The sequence below is a fragment of the Pogona vitticeps genome, chromosome 12 (genome assembly GCF_051106095.1).
Source record: "Pogona vitticeps strain Pit_001003342236 chromosome 12, PviZW2.1, whole genome shotgun sequence".
Classification (NCBI taxonomy): domain Eukaryota; kingdom Metazoa; phylum Chordata; class Lepidosauria; order Squamata; family Agamidae; genus Pogona; species Pogona vitticeps.
The window spans coordinates 14,583,226-14,606,919 of record NC_135794.1 but is presented as its reverse complement, the minus strand read 5'-3'; the positions used below and the strand labels follow the sequence as shown (position 1 = coordinate 14,606,919).

General features: G+C 43.1%; 1 protein-coding gene and 1 long non-coding RNA gene across 3 annotated transcripts in view; one reads left to right on the top strand and one right to left on the bottom strand.

The window, feature by feature from the left end:
- Positions 1-23,694, top strand: part of SMAD6 (SMAD family member 6) — a 64,581-nt gene that overhangs the window by 34,932 nt on the left and 5,955 nt on the right. The gene's annotated exons all lie outside the window — the stretch shown is intronic.
- LOC144584557 (uncharacterized) lies at positions 3,704-8,923 on the bottom strand. Its single transcript, XR_013538884.1, has 2 exons — positions 4,801-8,923; positions 3,704-4,265 (listed from the first exon to the last, which is right to left on the bottom strand). It is a non-coding gene; the product is annotated as an uncharacterized LOC144584557 (long non-coding RNA).

Below are 23,694 nucleotides of genomic sequence, written 5' to 3'. Positions count from 1 at the left end.
AGCAGATCCGAAACGTAATTGGCTCAAGGAATGCCTGTACAGTTGGATGAAGGTCAACCCCAAAGTCCATTTAAGTGACACACAAGGAAAGTTTGTCCTACTGATTTTTCTGCTGTAGGGCTTTGAGCCTTTGGCCTTGTTTTCTTCCGCGGTTGCTATAATTCCTTCTACTGTTGCCATACTTCTTTGCCATTTCCAGTGGGCGCAAGGGCCCAGTGTGCAAGCATTTCCCCTCTACCCCGTCTCCCCTGGAACAACGTTCAATAGCAAACAGGGCCCTCAGTCACTTAACCATCTGTCCTGGCGGTTATGTAGGTGGGAGAGGCATACAGGCCGAAGGTTTCCCAGGATTGCTTCTTGTGCTCTGTTGGAGCTGTTCTGGCTTCTAAAATGCAAATTCTCTGCTGAGGCCATAGAGTTCGTTTTGATACATCATGGATTTTATTTTATTATTATTTTTTTGCCTCTAGGTATTGATCCAGAATGTCTAATGCTAAAAGTAGGGTTTGCTTTTTGGAGAAAAAAATTGTGACTAGGAAACATTGCTTTATGGGAGCGACAGCCAGCACAGCTTTGCTGAGATTATAAACCCCCTGCGATGGTGGTGGTGGTGAATCTTCTCTAAAACAGGCTGTGCCCCTTCTTCCCTCCTCCTCCCCCCAAAATGGAAAGGTGAGGGGTTTTTGTTTGTTTATTTTGTTTGTTTTGTTTTTGTGTTTTGTGTTTTGTTTTGTTTTTTGTTTTTTGCTTTTTGGTTTGTTTTTTAATATTGAGGCAAGCTTGCAATCACCTCCTGTTTCACAAAGCGGGCCTGGGGCGGGCTTCAGGAGTTGTGTGCCCCATCACTTTCCCACCTCTGCTCAAGGGGACTTGGTGGAGGCTGTTCCACGACATCAGCCTTCCCCCCCCGGATCCATGCATTGCAATCTTGCCTGGAGCCTGGGGTGATCACTGTAGATAGTATTCCTAACAGCAGCCATTTTGTGTCTTCTCAAGAGAGGATCCCTATTGCTGATTTTTAAGAACTGCTGAATTGCCATACCGGTTTTTAAAAGGCCAAGATAAACATGCTCCGTCTGCATCAGTGACATTCAGGGGTGTCCCTTTGGGGGTGCCTGTGGCAAATGTGCCTTTGTTGGCTTTTCTTCTCATAGAGGTGGGTGCACCAAGCTTTTCTATCATGCTCTTTCGTCTCCAGGGCCTGTCACTGATAATGCCCATTAGTTCTGTCCTTTCCATCCCCCAGTACTTATTTAGGCGTGCTGTGAATAAGGCTCAATTAAAAACAGCTGGTTATGAAAATGAATTTTTATTTATTTTTTTGCCTTCAAGGCAATAGCAAAACGGCACATGGAGGGGCCTGGCGGAGCTGGGTTTGGCACACGTTGCTGCTGCTGCGTGTTCGTTGCTTGTCTCTTAATGCTGCCTGGCAGCCTTTCAGTTCTCAGAGTCCCCTCCTTGCTTTACTGGGATGTCGGATGCTTTTGAGACATGCACATTTTCGTGTTCCCCACCCTTTTCCCCATTCGCAACAGCATAAACGTAGGTTGCCTGGGGCATAAAGTCAATTCCCAAAGTATTCTTTTGCCTGCTGTTGTCTTTTGTGGATTTTGGTGCCCCATTTGCATACACAAGCAGGAATCCTGGCTTCTGCTGTTTGGGTTTCAGCAGGCTTCAGCTGTTGTAAATTGATGAGCAGGAAGAAACTGGCTCTAAACCCGTGAATGGGAGATTCCATGATCATGCCTCAAAGGTTTCTGGGAAATGTGTTCCATTGCCTCTAGTTATATCTTTTACATTCTGAGCAAAATGTAACAAGAATCTCCACTGTATTTGGGTGTTCACATTGTAATTGAGCCCAGCTGTGGGTTTCCCATTTTTCCATCGCTTTTCACGTGTTTTGCTTGTATGCTGGTGGGGATCTAACCCCAATGTAGCATGGTCTCCACATCCTAGTCCTGCTGAGATTTATGTTCTAGTTTCGTAGTGTTTTCCTTAGAATCCAATTTGTCAGACTTCAAAATGGGTTTGCTTGCTATTTTAAATTATTTCAGTTAGGTCTAGTTAAGGCGTTACTGTACTGTGGCCTTTAATTATATATTATTTGTTACATCTATATCCCATCTTTGCTCCAGTGAGCTCAAGACAGTGTGGATGGTTCCTTTTACGCACTTTATCTTCATGACAACCCTGTAAGGTAGATAAGCCTGAGAGCACGGCTGGGGCAGGACGATCCTTCATGGCTAGCTGGAGGTTTGAACCCAGATCTACCAAGGTGTAGTCCAGCTACTACGCCTCATTATGTGGCAACTTCAGTTTTTATTTCATTTTGGAGAATATCAGTGATGTGGAGAGGGGGGATATGCTGCTTCGGTAACAGCCTATTCTCCCTATTATTTTACCCAGACTTCGTGCCCTGGAGAGGACACTCTAGCTTCGCATACAGCGTCAAAACACTAGACCGCTGTTCCAAGTCCTCCATACAGAGCACATTACCATAGTCTCTCAAGACTGAAGGATGCCTATGGCTATGGTAGTGACTCTGTGGGCTAGAGGTGGTGGGAGATGTAATCCAGCACATCTAGTAAGCCACAGTTTATGAAGACCTGGCATAGACCTTTTCCAGATCAAATTCCTTATCTCCCCTTCTGCTCCTGCTGATAACCAGCATGCTTGGTTGGCTGTAGAAGCTAGAACTTGCCAAAGGATCAAGCAAAGGCTTACCTGGGTTTATAAGGGAAATCATGTTTTATACTGTATATTTATTATAGCTAGTATGCAGTTACTTTGTCCTTCTCTCTAGCCCACCACGGATGTTTCTTCTTTCATCTTGACCATTTAGGTCAGATTACAGCATGCCATGGCTATTTCTTAAAGGAAACATTCCATGCCATCCCCCCACTGTGACATTGAATGGTTTGTGGACTCTGCTGCAGGATGTAAGCATGGATGAGTGCCCCCTGTGATGTGGCCTCCATGGTTAGAGATCAGTAACCCAGACAACAATTGTTGATGGGTCTCCCGTCCTAGCAGATGATGGTGGGCCTTGCAAAAGAATGGTTCACTTGAAAGATTACTGCAGCAAAAGACTCAGCCCTTCAGAGGTTGTGAGAACATGAGGTGATGGCACTGGGTTGCTTTGAGAGTTAACTCCACAGTTAGTCTAGACCAAAGTCCTGTCTAAACCCAGCTTCTTGATTCCTGGAGCAACCAAGCAGTTGCCTCTGGGAAGCCGACACACAGGACATAAGTTTCAGCAGCACTTTTCTGCTCAGGTGCTCCGTCAAACACACGCATGGAGACGCGCTGCCTCTGGGACAGAGGAACCTGCCTTCTACTGCTGGCCAGACCATTGGTCCATCTGGCCTAGCATTGTTGAGTCTGACTGGCAGCAGTGGCTGTCCAGGGTTTCATCAAGCAGGATTCGTTCTTAGCCCATACCTAAGGATCATTAATATTCCCTAGTGCTACCCAATCCAAGTATAGTGGTGCCTCGCATTATGACGTTAATTCGCTCAAGCGAAATCACTGTAGAACGAAAACATCATAATGCAAAAATAAAATGCCCATTGAAATGCATTGAAACCCCTTCAGTGTGTTCCAATGGGCTAGAAACTCACCGTCCAGCGAAGATCCTCCATAGGGCGGCCATTTTCTGTGCCTGTGCAACGAGGAATCCGTCCCAGAAAACAGCGGGGAGCCATTTTATTTACCGGGCGGCAATTTTGAAACCGCCAATCAGCTGTCCGAAAATCGTCGTTTTGCGAAGAATCGGTTCCCGAAGCAGGGAACCAATCATCGCAAAGCAAAAAACCCCTATTTAGACCATTGTTTTGCGATCACAAAAGTGATCGCAAAAACATCCTAATGTGGTTTTGTCGTAATGCGGGGCAGTCGTAAAGCAGGGCACGACTGTACCCAATTCATTCTACTCTATTTAGCTTCTTACACCAGACATGTTTTGGGGTATTCAGGGAGGTATGGTGGACTTTCTCCCTATGGTACTGGAAGAAATCTATATCCATTGTGACTATTAGCCACTGTTGCATGAACGTTTCTGTGCTAAAACTATCGAGATTAGTGGTAATTGCAACATCTCTTGGTATCAAATGCCAAACTATGTGGAATGTGGACAAAGTAGCTCATATTAGTTTCTCACTGTTCAGTTTTAGAATTCTTCCAGGCAGGACCAGTTTGCATTGCTTCTTACTGCTTTCTTTTGTATCCATGTGGTTTATTTTGTCCTGGAAAGTATGGGTTCACATCTATAAGCTCAGGAAAATTCAAGAAATAAGAAAGGAGGCAAGGTGATGGAAAGAGATTCCCCTGAAGCCCAGTAACCTTTTCTTTCTTTCTTTCTTTTATTTTTATTTTTTTGAGAAATCACAAAGTGCTACCTCATCCCCAGTTTGGAGATTGGTAGGGTAGCACTACAGTGAACTAAACAACAACAACAACAACAACAACAACAACAACAACAACAACAACAACAACAACAACAACAACAACAACAACAACAGTGAAGCCCTTAGGATCTAGCAGGGGGAGAGGAAGACTTCCTGAAAAATTGCTGCTTCATGGGAATCTTAAAGGAGAAGCACCAAAACTCAGCAACAGCAAGCATGCCACCCCTTCTGTTCTGTGTCTTTCGACCCCCCTTTTTCATTGCTTGGGAAAGCACCATAGCACCAAACAAAAGGGAAAACAAAATCTTAGGATAGTGCTAGGGTTTAAAGGGATTTTTTTTTTTTGAAAAGCCTGACTGGAAGAGTCATACAGTAAAACTTGATGATAACTTACCATGTGGTGTCCTGAATACTCCATTGGCATCCTGCCCTTCATTCCTGTGCTTTCCTTTTTCCAGTTCTTCTCTAACAACAGTGGCTGCATTTTCTTTTTTCTTTACTTTCCTCTCCCTTCTAAAATGGTTTGTCATGTCATTTGTTACCATGTTAGGTGTTGCCACAGAAGAATATGTAGTAAAAAAAAGCGAAAGGCTCTCTGTAAGATTTTTGCTTGCTTGCTTGTACTTTGGACTGGTGGTTTAGCAATAATTGAAAGCACGCACCCCTAGCTGCTCAGGTGCAGAACAAATTCAAAACAGCTATACGTTGGGCTCGAAAAGAACAGAAAGTCATGGGAAAATGCATGGAACATATTGGATCAAGGCTTTCGTTGTCTGGATGGTGAGAAAAAAATAAGACTGAAATTAACAGTGTAGGTTAGAACTTTTACAGGAACATTTGCCCTGTCTGGAAGAGTCCTTTTCAGAAAAGTAAGAGTATTGTGTTGTGAACGACGGGGAAAGGCATTTCAGCCAGCTGTTTCTGTTGAGGCCAGCTCTGCCTGTCACAGATTTTTGGCATGATAGGAGTTAACTCGAAAGACTTGGTGTTCCTCTTGATCCATGTCTCTCTGCCTGCCGACTCATAAATGGGTAGATACAATAAAATAATGCCTGTAGATACGTAACAGCTTTGGGAAAATTGTTTTTTTTCCCCCATCAATATTCTTTGGTACAGTAGTTGCTGGGAAGTTAGGTTTTGAAACTTTGAGAACCAATGATTTAATTGCATCCATGCTGTTATTAAGTCTTACGTTATAGTAAGTCCAACTGAAGATGTAAAGGTTTGAGTGAGAAGGCAGTTGGCTGATACATTCTGCCCAGCGACTCCTGCTTGCACCAAGGACTCCTGATTAAAACCGCAGAGTTTGGAGCTGTGGTTTACTTAGCATTACCATCTAAACATGTGTACAGTTTTGCCCTTGGTTTGTCTCTCCCAATATACCAGAGATGGGCATCTGAAACAAACCCAGGAATCCCCCTCTGTGGTTTGTTGGGATATCAAAAAGGGAAGAAACAGCACATGCATTCGGACAGCATACTAGAACTAGACCAACTGCACGTTCGTCTTGCTGGTTCTTGGTTTATTCTTGTGTCATCTGAAGTGGCTCACTGTGTCTTCAATGCTCCCAGAGATTAACAATCGGAATGTAGGTCATTGGTTTGTTTATAAAACCAAGATTATAAGTTTTAAGACAAAATATAAAAATTGGGTAGGAGTTCTCATGTAAAAAGAAAAAAAGCTACTTTGGGGAGGAAAAGAATGCAGTTAGTGCTTGCGAGTCCAGAATTATCAGTTGTTACAGTCTGGAGACCATAACAGGTTTCCTTAAATATTTGTTGTGTAAATGCAGAGTAGTTCCTGAAATGTACACAAGGTGTTTGGTAGGCCTCAGACATTTCTCAGAGCTGCTGACCAACTGTACACTTAGGACAGTCTGAACTGTACAGGTCTGCCGAGTGTTAATTTTGGACCCAACAGATTATACATTCCCTATAAAGCTTTCTGTTCTATTGGTATTAATGAGAATCCAAGGCTGCTACCTTATGGCCTATGTCTTCTCCCTTGTTCTCCTGAAATTTCTCAGGAGACACTGCTCTGGAATACAGTGCACATTATGCTGAATACATTTCACTGGTTGCTTCACCCTTTCTTGTCTCGCTTAGACGTATGTGTGTATGCACAGGATTGAGTTGGGAGCGTTTTTCCATGCAGAACCAGCGTTCTGCCCCAGTTGTGATTCTTCTCCAAAGTACTAGAAACACTGCTTATGTCAGTTGGGGAAATTCTGAGGGTTGTGAGCTCCAGAAAATAATTTTTCCAGTCTCTGCTTCTCCTGCAAGAGACTAACATGGTGACTAACCCTCTGGAAGTTTGTGCAAGAATTGGATTCAGGCACCTTTTAACACCTCCCACACTTCTGTGGCGACATCATTTGCTTCTTGCTGTAGAACCGTCTAGTGGGAGGGAACAACCGACCGGTCACTTTTCCACTTCTTGGAGCCCTTGCTTGCGTCAAAGGAAAAAGAGGCTGCACCTACAAATATGTGGGTAATGAGTGTGGTTTCCATCTAGAAGGCCATGGAGACTGCAGTAATTTGCGTGGTCACCTCATTTCCCTCCCTCCACCAAATGCCAGCTGTTCTAGGCTGTGCAACCGAGGACATTCACTTCTGAACAGTTTCTTTATTGAAAGTGGAGCTGAGTATAAAACTTTAAAAAGGCAGTTTTATTAAAAAGCTGAGTTTGAAAGGGGGGGGCAGTCTGTTTATTTGCCCGGCAGAATATGGCCTATCCCTCTGAGATGATGAAGCCCAAGGAACATCGGCAAAGACTTGGAAGGCATTTCAAACACAAAGGCTCTGAAGAAGGGGGAGTGAAAGAGAGAATTCTGGTTTTCAATTATCTGCTTCCATAATGTTTTCTCCATGCTAAATCATTCCAGTGTTCCCGCATTCCTCATTTCTTGGGGCGCTGCTAGTTTTTATATATTGTGGTAACCTTGTGCCCCCTGTCAATTGGATGATTTTCTTGGAGGCAACGCCGTTTTGAAAAGGGAAAAAACAGTTTCAGGACACTCAGAGGCTCTTTGGGTCTGGCTCAAAGGTGAGGGCGGCAGTAGGGCAACCTGTTTTCCTTCCCAACCAGCTGGCTATGTTTCCAATCCTCTTGAAATAACTCTGCAAACAGAGGAGTCAGCTTCTCAGATGATGATACAAAGGAGATGTTTGACTGACCGGATTGAGGCTGGACCTGCACTGAGGCTTGGACGGCTTGTTAGACAGTAGACAGCAGCCGAGCAGTAGCTTGACTCTGACTCGGTGAACGGCTTGGCAGGCCTGAACGGAAGTCTTCACTGTAGCTTTGAGCAGTGCTTCTATTTGAGCCTCAAGACCTTGCCTGAAAAAAATGTAACTCACCACACTATATTTCATAGAATTGTTCTGAGGGCAGACACAATGGCAAATGGGGGAAATAACTACCACCAAAAGAAAACAATGTTTTAAAATGCATGTTTGCCCTCTAATTAGGATGTTGGATCTTCTCCCCTGCCTAGCAGATCACATTCTAGTACCTGCAGATCCACACTTCTGTTCTTTTAAGTGACTGCAAGCTGAGAATATCCAAACACCTTTGCTTAGCTTCACTTTGTTGTGCTTCTGCAGTTCAGATTGTCTAGTATTTCTGTTGTTGTAATGTGCCACTCAAGAATGAGGGATCTCCAAAATGCCCTGCCCAGAGAACCTTGCCTTCTCATGATGTGCCTAAAGTAGGACTGCATAAATTTTGTCACTTTTGCCTCCAGAGATAGTTCGGGCCTGATTTGATCTAGCACCCACTTGTTTGTCTTTCTGGTATCCAGAAAACTCTCCTCCAGCACCACATTTCAAATGAATCAACTTTTTTTCCTGTTAGCTTTCACACCCGTACATGATGATCAGAAATACAAAAGTGTGGATGATCTTGGCCTTGGTCTCCAGTGACACATCCTTACACTTGATGATCTTTTCGAGTTCTTTCATTGCTGCCCTTCTTGAGTCTGTCTTCAGATTTCTTGGCCACAGTTTCCCTTTGGATTGATGATTGAACAAAGGTATATAAAATATTTTTTACTATTTACATTTATTCATTGTTGACATTAAAGTTGTGTAGTTCTTTCTATAGTTCCTTCTGTAGTCTTCCTACAGTCTTACTTTGGCACTTTCTTCTTTCACTCTCACTAAAAGTTGTTTTAAGTCATTATTGCTTTCTGCCACTAAGATGGTGTCATCTGCATATATTAAATCATTGATGCACAGCCATTTTTTTTCCAGAAATGTTCATAGCTTCTCATAGTCCACACAGTCAAAGGCTTTGCTGTAGTCTATAAAGCATACGTTGATCCTCTTCTGAAATTCTTTGGTGCATTCCAGTAGCCAGCCGATATTTGCAATATGATCTTGAGTGCCACTTTCTTTTTGTAATCCAGCTTGAACATCAAGTATTTCTCACTCCATATAAAAACCTTTTTTTGCAACACTTTGAGCATCATGTTGCTTGCATGGGAAACCAAAGCCATGGTTCTATAGTTACTGCACGTCTTGGTATCTCCTTTCTTGGGGATTAGAATGCATGTTGAATGTTGCCCGACATGGCCATTGTTTTGTTTCATATACTGTATTAGTTGTCATATTCTTGTTAGGATTTTGACAGATTTAGTCTCTGTTACTTGAAATATTTCTATCGGTAGCCCACCTACCCAGTAATTTTTTGTAGTGCTTTTAGCTTTCACTTTGCTTTCCAGAATTGAACGTTGTTTGTCATAGGATTCCTCTTCAAAGGAGTCTGTCACCATTTTACCTCTTCTGTATAGGTTCCCAGCATACTGTTTCCACCTTCTCTTTATTTTATCATGGTGATACAGTGTGCTTCTATGTTGGTCATTCAGCATTCCTAATGAAGGCTGAAATTTCCCTTTGATTTCTTGGATTTTCTGGAAGAGCCCCCCCCCCCTTTTGTTGTTCTCCTCTGTTTCTTAGTATTGAATGTAGTAGTATTTCTCTTCATATCTTTGTGACAGTCACTGAAAAACTGCATTTAGGGTTCTGACCCTACTTCTGTGACCTTTTACTTTTGCTTCTTGTCTGTCCTTTACAATTTTAAGTGTTTCTTCCGCCATCCATGTAAGTCTTTCTTTTCACGTTACTACAGGAATTACCTTTCTGCATTCTTCTCTAACAGTATCTCTGATTTAAATCCATGGTTCGTCTGATTCATGTTCAATTGAGTTTATTAATGCTAGTCTTTATGTGGATTTTGAATTCATCAGAAATATTGTTTGAATTATATTTTGGCACTACAATTCTTTTAGTGTTCTTTTTCAGCTTTTCTCTAATGTTGGATATTAACAGTTCATGAACAGCACCAGAATCCTGATTTCATTTTTGCTTCCAATTATGTAATCTATTTGGTTTTTATATTGACCATCTGGCGATGTCCACATGTACAGCCATCTGTTTGGTAGTTTGAAGCATGCATTTGCAGTAAACAGACTGTTAACTTTGCCAGATTCTGTGAGTCGTTCTGCTTCATTTCTCTCCTCTAGGCCAAATTTTCCAGGAAAAATTTGGTTCTGCTTTGTTCTCTAGTTGTGTGTTCCACTTACCTATAACTATAAGCATGCCCTGTTTTGGTGTGTGATCACCAATTTCGTCTTGGATGTTTATGACAAAGATTTCATTTTCATCTTCACGATTTCTAACTGGAGCATAAACTCAAATGATTGTTGTGTTGATAGGTTTTCCACTGAGTCTAATTGATATTATTATTATAACTTGTATATTTATACCTAGAAAACCCTGAAAAGGGTCACCTTAAGTCAGAATTGTTTTGATAGCATATTCTTATTATTCTTATTATTCTTATTATTCTTATTCTTATTCTTATTCTTATTCTTATTCTTATTATTATTATTATTATTATTATTATTATTATTATTATTATTATTATTATTATTATTATTATTATTATTATTATTATTATTATTATTATTATTATTATTATTATTATTATTATTATTATTATTATTTCTGGTGTGGGGCTTAGAAAGCTATAAGTTGCAGGTAGCAACATCTATTGACAGACTATAGTAGTATCCCTGTTGAAAGGATTTTACAAATGAAGAAAAAAGCATACGACAAAATGGAGTTTCTAAACAAACCTTCTTTTAATGTTAGTTTCTTCATTTTCAGAGTCAATTGGTTCAGAGCTGGCAAAATAGAATCCTTAACATCTACTTAGCATATGAAGATTGGCTGTCAGAAAATAAAGGTTCCATTAATAAATTGTTTTTTTCTTCAGTCAACCTCCTTGAATAGGGGAAGGAACAGGATGTATGAAAACCACAGATGAACCGTTCTGTCACCTGCATTTTGCGTGTTGTGATAAGTGTTACTCTTTTCTTTTTATTAAACAGTCTATGATGGGGAAAATTAATTTTGTGAACTTAAATTCCCACAATTCCTAGGTAGCATTATCCTTTCTGTGTTGCAAAATTCTAGGAGATAAAATCTCAAAAGGAATTTGTCCGAGCTCTAGCAAAGCACGTGTGCTTCTCCTTCCCCATGGTTGGTAGGGACCTTTCGCTGGCATGGATATTCCCCTATCACTCCAGCTGATCTCTGTAATCAGATAGACTGCTAATGCTTCTTCATGGGGTGTGAGGGAGAATGCAGAGATTCCTGGGAATTCAGTGGGTGCATTTTATATTTGTTGGTAGTCTGGTAAAAAAAATTTTGCACGGTGATTGCAACTGGACTGTAAAAGACTCTATTTGGGGTTTTGCTACTTTTTGTTTTGTTTTGATTTTTATAGGAGAATATTTTTTTTGTTTTATTTTGTGTTGGGGGGGGCAATGCCTGTTTGTTCTCCACACACAGAATTGCTGCTTCCTGAAATGCAGTTTATCCAGCTAGGGACGGCATGCGGATGTTTAGACCACGAAGGAAGTAAGCTTGCTGGTTTCTCAGTTCTGTATACAGTGGAGAGCCTTCCAAAATAACAGACTGCAGTCTTAAGTGCCAGGAAAATCACAAGAAGCCAAAGCCCTGTCTAAGCAAATAATTAATGGCATGAACTGCTGCTGCTGCCGCTATTGCTGTTGCGTGTCTCCCCCACTCCACATTTCACTCAGAAAGTTAGAAGGCCATGTTTTTACCTGAGGAGCTGAATCTGCTGCTGGAGTTAAATCAATAAAGTGTGTCATTAATAGAAGGTCCTGGATTCATCTAGGCAAGTTGTGACTGTTTGTTTCTTTTTTTTTTCAGCTGCAATTTCTTTATGCATATGTGTTTGTTCCTTTGGTGCATAGTGGGCTGGGTTGCACCTGGATGAACCATCAGAAGGCATTGCGTTGAGTCTTTGCACTCTAGGATGGAGAATGATGAAAAGGATTATCAGGCTGTGTTCCCGGTTTGAAGAACAAAAAAACAAAACAAAAAATTTCCATGCAGTTCTGGAGTTGGGAAGGATAATTGAATCTGGGCTTAAAAGTATGTTGGGCCAGGCTTCATATACCTGCTAATGACTAGACCCTTGTCAAGCCCTCCTGCCCTTTCAGATTTTGGTAGGGCATGCCAGTCCTGTAAACCCAGTGGTCCTCAACCTTGGGCCTCCAGATGTTATTGGACTACAACTCCCAGAAGCCTTCACCACCACTTCTGCTGGCCAGGGTTTCTGGGAATTGAAGTCCAAGAACATCTGGAGGCCCAAAGTTGGGGACCACTGCTGTAAACTACTCAGCTGATGAGCAAACCGCTAGCTCACCCCTGTGTCAGAGCCTCCCTTCCCAGGCTCTCCACTGTAGTTTTGTAACTCTCTGGTTAGTTTTGTAACTACCTAGTTACCCAGAAAGTTACTTTTGTAACTTTTTCAATAAGACTCCACTTTTTGAAGGCCCTCCTCCCTGGCCATTCCATTTATCTCCACAGCAAGGAAGGTCTTAATGTCATAATTATCTGCAAACACTGTAGTTCTGTTATATGGGGACACCAGGAGCCGAGAGACGGGTTTTTTTTTTTTGAAAAAAATAAAAAGAAATAATCAATGTGGAATCCCAGTCTATTTCAGGCTTGCCATCATTGTTAAGGCAGGCTTAAATTACAGGCCTGGTTGTGGCTCCTTCCCCTCTCCTCCTCCTCCCCCCCTTCTTTTCTCTCAGAATTTTTGCCAAGTTGCAATTTACTTAATGAAATCCTGCTATTTTGTTCACTGGAATATCTTTTGCAGATGTTGATTTAACTCAAGTTGGGGGGGGTTGTTTTTCTTTTTGGAAATGAGAACTGTGCAGTTTCATTTTTCCTCTGCCCCTTTTGTTTTTTGATTTGAATAAAGTTGGGACCCAGGTCCAGTTTGCCCAGTGGAATGGCAGGCTGCCCCCCAGTTCTCTTTGCTGGCAGTGGGAGAAAAGACCAAGACAGATTCCTCAGTGCATCTTGCTTTAGCGCCTTCTTCTTGCCCCCTGCCTGCCCCCACGAGCATACGGCAGCAGGAAACCTTGCAAAAGGCATTGCGGATCATCCCTGGGATCTTCCTCCCAGTCTGTGAATTCATAACGACATAACACATTGGAGGTCTCCTTTGGTCTTGGATTTTCGCTTCTGCCTCTAGTGTCTGTTTCTGTGCCCTGAGATTTATTTTCGTTAGATCTGCTTCCACCGTTCTGGTTCCTTGAGGGGTGGGGAATCTGTATGGGTCACAGTACATAGGTCAGAGGAGCCTAGAATTTCTACAACTTATCCAATTTTTAAACAGTAATTTAAATGGGACGAGTAGTTCCTTGAGAGGTTCGTTCTACTGTGTTTCCCTGAAAATAAGGCAGGCTCTTATATTAATTTTTGCTCCCCAAAACACATTAGGGATTATTTTCAGAAGATTTTTTTTTCATGTACAACAATCTACATTTATTCAAATACAATCATGTCATCTTCTTCTGGTTGCTTCACAATGCTGCACAATGGTGCCCTCCAGGATTTCACTTAACTGGGGCTTATTTTGGGGTAGGGCTTATATTACAAACATCCTAGGACTTATTTTCAGCTTAGATCTTATTTTCAGGGAAACAGGGTAGACAGCCTAACAGGCAGTGAGACTACCTGTCCCATAATTCCTTGAGATTCCCAGGCACCACTGGGAGCAGTTTCATTCTTCTTGAAAAGATAATGCAATAGCTATTAAGGTTTATGCAGAGGTGATTTTAAAAACTCTTTTGAAGTAGTGGTTTGGGGTTGTATCTCCTGGAATCTTGCTTGCAGGGATCCCTGGTGAATTGTGGGAATTCCAGCCCTATAGAAATGGGAGTTCCATGGTTGCCATATTGCAGACTTGCCCAGGTGTTAGATGAACTCTAGGTATGCCACTAGGAGCTGTTTTAGTCAGTTAGCTGGCCTGTATTCTCAGCTCTTTAAAAAAGTAAGTCTCTAGCCCTCATGGAGGCTGAGGTAAAAGACAAAATCATCCAGTCACTGGCTGTTCTGTGAGAAATTGGTCTTTTAGTCAGTTAGTTAAGCCACTCACAGTTTGATAGGTGGGGATCTTAAAGTAGAAGATTACTGTATTTTTCTGTGTATAAGATGCCCCCCATGTATAAGACAGCCCCACTTTTCTAACCCAAATTAAAAAATCTAAGTGGGGCTTAGCAAATGTAGGGGGAAAGGGATCAAAGTACTGCAGGATCTCTTTGATCCCTGCTTTCTCCCTTTGTGCTAAACGCAGTGGGCCTTAGCAAAAGGAGGGGGAAAGGGATCAAAGAATTCCCACAACTGCACAATCATTTTGATTCCTTTTCCCCTTATACAACCATGGGATTGCTTTGATTCTTTTCCCCTCCTTTTGCCAAGCCCCATGGGACTTAGCAAGCAGAGGGGAAAGCAGGGATCAAAGCAATCCTGCAACACCTTGATCCCTGCTTTCCTTTTGCTAAGGCTTAGCAGGTGGAGGGGAAAGCAGGGATCAAAGCCTTGCAGGATCACTTGATCCCTGCTTTCCCCTCCACTTGTTTTTGTTCTCTCCTCAGTTTACTTCTGTGTATAAGATGACCCTCAATTTTTAGTCTAAAGATTTTAGACGAAAGTATAGTCTTATACACTGAGAAATACGGTATGATGATGATGACAAGGATTCATCCTCTTCTACTTCCTGGATAAATGTTGCAGTTTGAGAAGACCCTGCCCTAGCCTTTTTTTTCTAAACAGCTGAGAACATAGAAAGCAATGAGAGGGAGAGGGAAGGGGTATACACAGAGGGAAGAAACAATGCATTTTTGGAGGGAAAATGGATGGAATGAAGTATAATGCTGGCCCTGAAGGTGAAGGTGGCACTGTGTGATATGTAATTGTATTTTATTGTGTTTTCTATTTATTTTTTCTTTGTGGTAGTAGGTTTATGTTGTGTAATTCATTTTAGTAAAATTTTTAAAAAATTAAAAAAGAAAGCAATGAAAGCACAAACCAACAGGAGATGCAACAAAGCAAAGTACTTCCGCAGAGCAAGATAAAATGTTGGTATTATTTGACTCTTATTTTTGCCACAACAGACCAGGCAAGGCAACCTTATGCAGATATTGGAAAATAGACCCTTTTGACTATAACTCTGAGCTGTGGGATTCTGGGCATTCTAGTTCATAAAAGTAACTTTTCTGATCTTATGTGTCTGCAGAAGAAAAAAAAACCTATAGAAAACTCCAGGAAAAAATAACAAAGTTCTGCTGAAACTTTCATAGGCTCCTGGGAGCTTAGCTGGAAGATTTCTTGAGGAAAGGATGAGTTGCAAAAAGCAGTAATTGGGGATAGAAGGTTATTGTTTTTTCTGTTTGGTAGGAAAATTTCTAGAAAGAGATCTTAAACAATGATAAAGAAATAATAACATCCTTTTGAAAAACAAGTTAACATTTGTGTCTGGGGATGTGGAATGGCCTTTTAAGCTGCTTACTGAGATATTTATCCCCCTAAGTTAAATTAAATGTGTCTTACACCTAAGTAAATGGGCACAGGAAAATGATGTACTTGCATTAATTAAGAATCAAGGCTTGGAAAAGTTACTTTTTAGACTGCAAACTCCTGGGTCCCCCAACTGTGGGATTTCCTCCTGGCTTGAGGATTCTGACAGTTGTAGTCTTGTAAGTAACAAGTAACGTTTCCAGATTCTCTTAGGATCCTCTTTGTATGCAAACGGCAGCAGTGAAACAAAGCAGCAGCCGGGGTAGAGGTTGGAAATAATTTATATCGTGGGGCAAAAGAAGTAACATATAAGAAACTATTGTGAGCTGGGGGGGAGGGGATAGCCTTACCACACTAAATTGTTGCTTTCTCTGAAAGGTATGTATTTTCTGATACAAAGTACAGTGGTGCCTCGCATAGCGAGGTTAATCCGTTCCGGATTAACCTTCGCTATGCTGAAGCATCGCTGAACGGGGCAGGGATTTCCATTGGAACGCATTAAACATCGTTTAATGCGTTCCAAATGGGCCAAATACTCACCGTTCAGCGAAGCTTGAGGATGGCCGGCAGCCATTTTCGCGCCCTCGTCTTGCTTAACGAGGGCGCGAAAACGCTGCGCGCGGCCATTTTGGGACATTTCCCGGCTTCCGGCGGCCATTTTGGCCGCCGAACAGCTGATCGTCGGGGTTCGTTTTGCGAAGATCGGTAAGCAAAACGCTTACCGGTCTTTGCAAAGCGAAATTTTCCCCATTAAAAAAACGTTGAGCGATCGCATTAGCGATCCGAAAAAATGGATCGCTATGCGATTTCATCGTTATACGGTGCGCTCGTTAAGCGAGGCACCACTATATACTTTTCAAAGTTTGTAGAGGTAAGGCATTGTTACTGGATCAAAATCAACAAAGAGTCTTGTGGCACCTTAAAAAACTTAACATTCTTCTTCATGGTCTCTGTGAATGCACACAAATGGGTTTAATTTGCGGGTTTAATCTAATTAAAGACATGTGATTAATGGGATGTTCCCCCCCCCGTGGAGCGCATGCTCCACCCACCTGAGGTCCCCTTTGTTCGTTTTAGCCGCCGCTTAGATCACACCTATCTCGATGACTAGAGCAACAACTTTGATGGCAATTGATATTTTCACCTTGTGCCTTTATAGGCTTCTTCGTTCTATTCTTGGACGTTTCTCCCTGAGTTCTCTTTCATTTCAATTCCTGTCTCCCCATCGCTCCTTTTTACTTTACTTTCCCCCCTCCTTCCCCGCCCTTTTTTAATGCACCCTGGCCCGTTTAAGCGGTGCATTTTGCGCGCAAATAAGATCCTGCTTTCAGACAGCCACAGCCGCTGCCTTTTTTTGTTTAGGGGAGCAGCACCAAACTCAGTCCTGCCCGGAGTATAAAAGGCTCACCCAACCTGCCCGCAAGCTCCATCTTCAACGTCTCCACCCATTCCTGTGGGCAAAATCCCTTAAATCACCCACTGCTTCCATGGAGCCCACCTTGACTCCTGTCCCTAGACAGGAATTGCCTCATTCCATGTTGAGCCCGACCACGCCATCTCCCAAGTCAAAGGAGCAACCTAAACACTTCTTCGAAGTAGAGGTTGGCATCGGCATCAAAGTCCTCGGCACGATCTCATGGCCAGTCACCTAAAAATAAGAAAGACAAGGATGGATCCAAAAAGGCTTTTAAAAAATCATCCAAGCCTACTCAACTAGCTCAACCTTCACCAGACCTTTCTTCGCCCATTCTGGTAGGAGTCTACAAGAGAGGTTCCCGATTCTTTGTGGGAGGAGGAAGATCCACTCCCGCTACCTCCTGGCCAGGCTCCTGTTTCTCTTGTGAGCCTTTCACCTAGTCTTCGGTGGCTGATGTTCTCTCCAGCCTGGCCTCGGCCCATTGGACGACACCATATTTTCCCAACTCTGCCAACGCTGAGACACTCTTACTCTAGACATCTTTGCCACGCAAGAGAACGCCAAATGCCCACAATACTGTTCGAGGGCAGGAAAAGGCGTAAACTCTCTAGAGGATGCCTTCATGGTCGAGTGGGGATCCAATCTTCTGTACCTCTTCTCTCTCCCCCCCCGCGCCCCATTCCTCTCATCCAGAGGACAATAACCATGCTCCGGAAATTTTGCGCCAGCGCAGTCCTCATAGCCCCATGGTGGCTGCTTCAACCTTGGTTCACCCACCTGAGACCAAGGTCAACAGACCTCCTTCACCTCCCACACCTACTAACTCAAGACAATGGCAGGATCCATCACACACACCTGGAATCCCTCAATCTCACCGTGTGGAGGATCCACCTTCCATAGCAGCTGTTCTATACAAAGCCAGGAAACCTTCTACTCAGCTTCCGTACCATTATAAATGGAGGACTTTCTCTACCTTCGCCGCTTCCAAGGGACTCTCTACAGCACCTGTATCTCTTGAGACTCTCCTTAACTTCCTTCCCCAGCTTTTTCATCTCAGTCTTTCACATTCCACCTTAAAGGTGTACATTTTATCTCGGTGGATAGCTCAGGCAATTGCGTTGTCCTACGAACTAGCAGGGAAACCGCCACCAGAAACTGTTAGAGCCCACTCCACTAGGGCTGTTTCTACCTCTACTGCCTTTCTCTGCAGTATTGATATCTCCAACATCTGTCAAGCTGCCACCTAGTCTACTCCCTCAAAATTTGTGACTCACTATCGACTGGACGTCAGAGCCAAGAATGAAGCTTGTTTCGGCAGGGCTGTTCTTAACCTCCTTTTTAATGTGATGTCTCACCAACCGGTAAGTGAGCTTGCTGGTCACCCATTTGTGTACATTCACAGAGGCCACGAGGAAGAAAGAAGAGGGGTTACTTACCTGTAACCATGGTTCTTTGAGTGGTCCTCTGTGAGCCCACACATTCTGCCCATCTCCCCCGCTGTTCGTCACTTGTTGTCTACACTTACATCTGACAGTGGCGGACTTTTGGGAACTGAGGAGATCTCTGGTGTGCGGAGCATGCGCTCCACGGGGGAACATCCCACTAATCACATGTCTTTAAGTTCTACAAACTTCTGAGAGGTCCTGCACAGGCCCAGATTAAACCATTTGTGTGGATTCACAGAGGACCACTCAAAGAACCATGGTTACAGGTAAGTAGCCCCCCTTTTTGGCCAAGATCCTATTAAGTTTTTTTTACTGGTGCAATGTGGTTGGCAAATTGCTGAAAGTTAAGAAAGTCAGCATAAGTATTTGCTGTTAGACACCAAATCCCATGATGCACAGTTGCAGATACCTATGCTATCATTCTTAACTTGCAGGAACTGCCACCAACATTTATACCAGTTGTGTTACACAGGTGGGTGTAACTAATTGGATTTGGACTGTAATTTGTCACAGGTTTCTGTGGGCTCCAACCCACTTTGGCATCAGTGCAGCAGACTGACATATAAAACATATAGCATCATAATTTAATCTATATCTCTAAAGGCAATCATATCCTCCCCACCCCCATCCCTGTGACTAATGTATTTTATGACTTCGGTCCTGTAAATCAGAGACAATGGCCAGAATAGTATCAGCTATTTATATGTGAGTAAATGAAATTGCTTACATTGTGGCATTGAATTGCTCTCATTCATGAGATGTATGTCACCTTTTTGGTTACGCAGCAGGCACACAACCAGGGACAAAAGTGGCATCTTGTTAATTAGCGGCAATGTGCTGCAGTGAGTTACTTGATTTCACTTATTCACATGTAAATCACCAGTGGAATTGTGGCTTATAGTGTGTCACTCATGGGATTTCTTTAGTATTCTCTCATACTTTCCGTTAGCAGAAGCTGATGGGAGAAAAACAATGCCAGAAACTCCTGTGCTTGATAAAACGTAATGATTAATTTACCTTACATGATTATGCTCTTCTGACCACCACAACTCTGAAAGGTAGGCTTGGCTGAGAGCCACTCAGTAATTGTTCTGAATGAGCAGGTATTTGAACATGGACCTCCCTCTTCCAAGGCCACTGCTTTAGACACTAGGCAGTACTGGGATTTTCAGATCAGTTGATGCTTCCTGTGTAAATGATGCCAAGGATGAAACATGGTGGTACGGGGTGAAGCGATATCTTTATTTCAAACTGTGGGATTTCCATCAGAAAATACTTTTAAAAAATGGAATGGTTGAAACATTTCTTTAATGTTTGTGACAGCTTATGCAGTAGATGTTGTTTCTGGCATTTTTGCGGTTGTAATACTGTGAGGAAAGTGCCGTGGAAGGGAGTGGGAGGCATAATATGCCGTTAGGCTCTCCGGATGTGGAGAAATGGAACATGGCAAAGCTACACTCCACAGATACTCAGTGGTAGCTACCAGTGTGATTATAGTGGTTAGAACAATGGAGCTGGGACTTGGGAGACCTGGGTTCAAATGTCCACTCCGTGGTCCAATCACAACCCCTCAGCTTGGCCTACACCACAGAGTCTTTGTGATGCTAAAATGCAGAGGACAAGAGCCATGTATAATACCACCTGGAACTCATTGGATAAAAGGTGAAATATGAATGTATATTCAGTCAGTCAATCAATGAGTATGACTTGTCTGTAATATGCTAGCACTTCTTTTCTTATCTGTCGTTTTAAAGTGGGATTTGCATCAAAGTAACTTTTTTAAAAAAAAAAACTGAAGGCTGTGAGTTTCTTTAATGTGGGCGCCCGGTTATGAATGTCCCCCCCCCCCGCATCTTGTGGTTCTAGTACTTTGAGAGAAGTAGAAGGGAGTTGGCAGCTAGCACAAGCTGTTTGCCCACTGCCTCAGCCAATGTAGGAAGTGGTTAGGCTGGCCAGGAATGTAACTCGCACCCTCAAGATTAATTAATAGCAAGAGCTGGCTCCGTGCCACTCTCCAAGAAGCAGAGAGAGATAAAGCTAACAAAAGGCAGCCCTTTTGGTGGGGGAAGGAAGGCCTGCCGTGCTGAAAGGGGCATTTTAAAATGAGGTGATTTATGAGGTTGGATTCTCTTCGACCTTTACAAAAACAAAAACCCATTAGTAGAGCAATGCTTAGATTTTACAGGACCTCTGGGTGTTTTCTGTGTGACACAAATAAGACCTAGTGCAGAGATGGGCAAAGGGTGGCTCTCCCGATGCTCTTGGGCTACTCATTCCCTGGGCAGATGAGCGAGTCAGACCTAAATGACTAAACAACATCAGAAGTCCAACCGCCTCCGGAGGGACACCGCTGACAGACCCCCTGACCGATCAGGGGGCCAAGCTAGGAGTTAAAAGACGGCGGTTGATCCTTTCCCTTGGATCTCTTGGTGTGGGGCCTTCGGGGACCTTCCCACAGTACCACTTGGGCAAAGATGGCAGGTTTCCCCCCCACCCCCAAAATCCCACCTTGCACAAACTGCTGGTGGGTTGCTTGCCCCTCCCTAATTCAGCACTAGGTTTTCGGGAGATGGGCTACTGATTTATATTATAATATGGGGGAGCAGAGCTTGGAAAAGTTGACTTTATGAGATGAGAACTCAGGGGCATGCTGGCTTGTGAATTCCGGGTTTGTTTTTTAATCATCTTTCAGAGCTTTATTGGGAAAGTAGCATGAAAGTCACAGCAAATTCTTGCATATTTATACACTCGGAGATGCCAAACGCTTCAGTCCTCAAGCTGTTGAAAGGGTAGAGTGTCCCCATGCTCAGCTAAAGCAAAACAAAACAAACCCTCTGCTTCCCTTAAATTCCTCAGATGCTTCACCTAGAGAAGACCTTCCTAAGTCACTAGATTTTGCTGTAGGCCTAATTCAGTTGGCCATTTTCCTAAGAAGTCCACACACAAGCTTTCGTCATGTTTGAGGGGACAACCTGTTTCGTCCCTGCTTTTGAACTGAGTAAAAAAACGAAGAGGCAAGGAAGGGTCTTGGAAGAGGGGACTGGGGGGGGGGAAGCAAAGTGGGTGAGGGCTGACATGACTTAACTCTGAAGGTATGTCTCTGAAGAATTGGCTTGTACAAACAAGCCGTTTGGGGCTGTGAAAAGGGACCCGCTCCGACCATGCCCCCAACCTGTCACGGATCGCTTGCCTGGGGCCCCACCAATCTCGCCTTGTGCGTAATGAAATTGTGGGGAGGGGAGGCTTTGGAGGAGGAGGAGGAGGAGACTGAGCTGGTTGGAGGCCATGCCGCTTGTAAAAGTTTCCAGCACCAGATAACTCACTCTCACTCCATTGGAGCTTTTAATGTAATAGGATAGTTTCAGAGGCTGGGTTAACTCACTGCTATAGTGATGCATTCCAGCTGAAACTTGTAATGCTGAGGTATTTTAAGTATACTGCATTGATGAAAACGATTCAAAGCATGGTTGGGGCCGGGGGTGGGTGGGGACGTCAATTGCTTCTCTCTCTCTCTCTCTCTCTCTCTCTCTCTCAATCTCTCTCTCTCCTTCTCCTTCTCCTTCTCCTTCTCTCCCACATTAGAGCAGTATCATTTTCTGCAGGAGATTTTTTTTTTTACTTTTTCCTTACTCTCAGCCACTTGTTACTCAGGATATTAATTGGAGGCTGTGTCTGTGAGAACAAGTGATTTAAAATGATGGAATGTAGTACTGGTGCAAAATAAAGGGACCCTAGGAATTTCAGCAAGTGTCTAGTCCTTTTGATTATGATCGGGAAGATGTGCTCGAACATGTGGGGATGGTTGATGCTGATGAAGCCTCAAGAGCAAGATAGCTTATGAAGAGTCTTTTAGAAAGGTTGTTTGTTGGCTCCATGGATATTTATCTCCCACCCATGATGGGTGCAATCAAAGCAAATTGTGCAAAATGTTTTCTGAAAACAGGAGAGTGCATCAGGAAACAGAGTACAGATTTGCTGAGTTTCAGTCATGACTGTCACAGGTGATTGTACAGTATGCAGAATTGTGCCAGTTCCCCCTTACTGAATTTGGTTTGACTGTATGCGTCATTTTTAAATGTTAACCAGAAGCCTCTCTTACATAGAACACAGGCTTTGGACAGTAGTCCAGGCTGACTAAGGTAAAGGTAAAGGTTCCTCTTGAAAATTTGTCCAGTCGTGTCGGACTCTAGGCGGCGGTGCTCATCTCAATTTCCAACCCATAGAGCTAGCGTTTGTCCGCAGACAATCCTCCGTGGTCACGTGGCCAGCGTGACTAGACACGGCTGACTAAAGGGGAACTTAAAAGTGCAGTTTTAGAAATGCCTGTGGATTGTTTCTCAAGACAGAGTACACCTTCCTTCCAAGTATCTCCCCCCCCCCAATATTTTTTCCATGAAAAAGGGATTAATTGTACCTTTAGATGTCTCCAGGGACCATGCATCTTGTCTAAAACAAGATGGGACTCCTACCACACACCTTGTTTTCCTCCAAGAGCATTTCAGAGAAATCAGAAGGTAACCTTCTACTGTACTCATTCTGTAGTTTTGCCAGAAGAGGCAACAGTGGATTAGAGCTGGTGACAGGAAAAGTGGGCCATGAGCCCTCTAATATACTTTCCCCTCACTGAAAGCACTTATTGCCTCTTTTTGAGCAAATGGCCACTGCCTCGGCAATATTACTGCCCGTAGCATCTTCTTGGTGATTCCTGCCAACCTTTTCAGACACCTTTCTGTCCGTGCTGCTGCTTGTTTTGAAAAACACCATGAAGACTTTGACTCATAGGTTAAGTTTTAGCTCCCAAAGTGCTGGCAAGACCTATTTTTCTCTTCTAGCCAGAAATTCAGTGTAATCCCTCCAAGGGCAAAGAATTGGTCCTTTTAGCTGTCACATGAGTGCTTTTCATGTTGTGGGGGAGCCAGCTGTATTTTTGTGTGCACTTGATATATATGGCTGTTGTAAAGAATGAACAGAAAGTAACTTTGTCTAATTTCAGAAAGCCACGTCTCAATGTTATTCCAGCAACAAGACTTGACAATGGGGATAGGCAATAGGCTGAATAGAATTTCTTTGCACAAAAATTTTTAACGGAATTAATCATTTAAGGAAAGAAAATGTAGTGTAGTGTGAAATGATCGACTTCTGCTCCGTTGGTTTCAGCAGGGTGGGAGACCCGCCACCTGGGTGGAATCCAATATTACGGAACCACAGGGTGCTCAGCTTTTCCTTGGGTGAAAAGAGATGTTTTTGGCCCTTGTGGACAGTAAATTAAAGCTTTAAAACCAAGAAAGGGGCTGGAGGATTTCTGCTGCATCCAGCTATCATTATGCTTTATGAAGGATGTGGCCTATTTAACCCTGTACTGCGTATGTGGCTGTCCATTTATTTTTGGACTGCATTTTGCATCAGCCTCTCCTGTCTGTGGGGCAGTGATGGGAGCTGAAGTGCAACAACATCTGGGAAGGCTGCACATTCCCCCATCTCTGTCGTGCTGAGCACATCTCCTGGAGAAGAGC